The sequence below is a fragment of the Lucilia cuprina genome, chromosome 5 (assembly GCF_022045245.1).
Source record: "Lucilia cuprina isolate Lc7/37 chromosome 5, ASM2204524v1, whole genome shotgun sequence".
NCBI classification, from domain to species: Eukaryota; Metazoa; Arthropoda; class Insecta; order Diptera; family Calliphoridae; genus Lucilia; species Lucilia cuprina.
The window spans coordinates 48,773,797-48,776,536 of NC_060953.1; the positions used below are offsets into that span (position 1 = coordinate 48,773,797).

General features: G+C 29.2%; 1 protein-coding gene across 4 annotated transcripts in view; it reads right to left on the minus strand.

The window, feature by feature from the left end:
* The window catches only part of LOC111681667 (protein alan shepard-like), a 150,340-nt gene that overhangs the window by 93,067 nt on the left and 54,533 nt on the right, over window positions 1–2,740 (minus strand). The window lies entirely within an intron of this gene.

A 2,740-nucleotide genomic window follows, 5' to 3' on the forward strand; every position in this document is an offset into this window, starting at 1 on the left:
TTTTAAGTTTTTTTCCCTTTAAATATTGCAATACATACAAAATTGTACAAGTAAATATGTGCCTCCTTAATATTTTTAAACATACATACATATTTGCTTGTAGTATATGCAAAAGAAATACAAAAGCATTGCAGACAGCACGTAAAATATTTAACTTTTATGTTGTTTATGGTTTTATATTTTAGGTTTTAAATATTTTTGTAAGATTTTTATTTCTTTGCTACAATCTAGTTAAATAAAATATAAATTTACACAGAATTTCAAATATTAGAAATTTTTGGATACCTTTTATATATAGAAAATATTTGTATATCTTATATAAAAGAGTAACTTACTCATTCATCATAAAACAACCCAAAAGGTAAAACCTATACAGTAAATTTCTTTTTAGGAAGGGATTTTCGGAAATTTTAATATGGGGGTAAAAAAGGCGAAAAACTGGTAAAAAAAAAACAAGCAAAATCTATGATTGCTTTTATTTCCTACCAAAAACCGATATTTTGAGTGAAAACATAAAAGTCCTTTTTTCTCGAAAACTACAAGAGATACAGCAAAAACAAGCGAATTCTGTGATCACTTTTATTTCCTAAAAAAATCCGATATTATGAGTGAAAACATAAAAGTCCGTTTTTCTCAAAAACTATAAGAGATACAGCAAAAACAAGCGAATTCTGTGATCACTTTTATTTCCTACCAAAAACCGATATTTTGAATGAAAACATAAAAGTCCGTTTTTCTCAAAAATTATAGGAGATACAGCAAAAACAAGCAAATTCTGTGATCACTTTTATTTCCTACCAAAATCAAATATTTTGAGTGAAAACATAAAAGTCCGTTTTTCTCGAAAACTATAAGAGATACAGCAAAAACAAGCGAATTCTGTGATCACTTTTATTTCCTACCAAAATCGAATATTTTGAGTGAAAACATAAAAGTCCGTTTTTTTTCAAAAACTATTAGAGATACAGCAAAAACAAGCGAATTCTGTGATCACTTTTATTTCCTACCAAAAACCGATATTTTGAGTGAAAACATAAAAGTCCGTTTTTCTCGAAAACTATAAGAGATACAGCAAAAACAAGCGAATTCTGTGATCACTTTTATTTCCCACCAAAAACCAATATTTTGAGTGAAAACATAAAAGTCCGTTTTTCTCGAAAACTATAAGAGATACAGCAAAAACAAGCAAATTCTGTGATCACTTTTATTTCCTACCAAAATCCGATATTTTGAGTGAAAACATAAAAGTCCGTTTTTCTCAAAAACTATAAGAGATACAGCAAAAACAAGCAAATTCTGTGATCACTTTTATTTCCTACCAAAATCCGATATTTTGAGTGAAAACATAAAAGTCCGGTTTTCTCGAAAACTATACGAGATACAGCAAAAACAAGCGAATTCTGTGATCACTTTTATTTCAGAGTAAAACCGATATTTTGAGTGAAAACATAAAAGTCCGTTTTTCTCAAAAACTATAAGAGATACAGCAAAAACAAGCGAATTATGTGATCACTTTTATTTCCTACCAAAATCCGATATTTTGAGTGAAAACATAAAAGTCCGTTTTTCTCGAAAACTATAAGAGATACAGCAAAAACAAGCGAATTCTGTGATCACTTTTATTTCATAGTAAAACCGATATTTTGAGTGAAAACATAAAAGTCCGTTTTTCTCAAAAACTATAAGAGATACAGCAAAAACAAGCGAATTCTGTTATCACTTTTATTTCCTACCAAAATCCGACATTTTGAGTGAAAACGTAAAAGTCCGTTTTTCTTGAAAACTATAAGAGATACAGCAAAAACAAGCGAATTCTGTGATCACTTTTATTTCCTACCAAAAACCAATATTTTGAGTGAAAACATAAAAGTCCGTTTTTCTCGAAAACTATAAGAGATACAGCAAAAACAAGCGAATTCTGTGATCACTTTTATTTCCTACCAAAAACCGATATTTTGAGTGAAAACATAAAAGTCCGTTTTTCTCGAAAACTATAAGAGATACAGCAAAAACAAGCGAATTCTGTGATCACTTTTATTTCCTACCAAAAACCGATATTTTGAGTGAAAACATAAAAGTCCGTTTTTCTCAAAAACTATAAGAGATACAGCAAAAACAAGCGAATTCTGTGATCACTTTTATTTCCCACCAAAAATCGATATTTTGAGTAAAAACATAAAAGTCCGTTTTTCTCGAAAACTATAAGAGATACATCAAAAACGAGCGAATTCTGTGATCACTTTTATTTCCTACCAAAAACCGATATTTTGAGTTAAAACATAAAAGTCAAAAACAAGCGAATTCTGTGATCACTTTTATTTCATAGTAAAACCGATATTTTGAGTGAAAACATAAAAGTCCGTTTTTCTCGAAAACTATAAGAGATACAGCAAAAACAAGCGAATTCTGTGATCACTTTTATTTCATAGTAAATCCGATATTTTGAGTGAAAACATAAAAGTCCGTTTTTCTCAAAAGCTATAAGAGATACAGCAAAAACAAGCGAATTCTGTGATCACTTTTATTTCCTACCAAAATCCGACATTTTGAGTGAAAACATAAAAGTCCATTTTTCTCGAAAACTATAGGAGATACAGCAAAAACAAGCGAATTCTGTGATCACTTTTATTTCATAGTAAAACCGATATTTTGAGTGAAAACATAAAAGTCCGTTTTTCTCAAAAATTTTGAGTGAAAACATAAAAGTCCGTTTTTCTCGAAAACTATAAGAGATACAGCA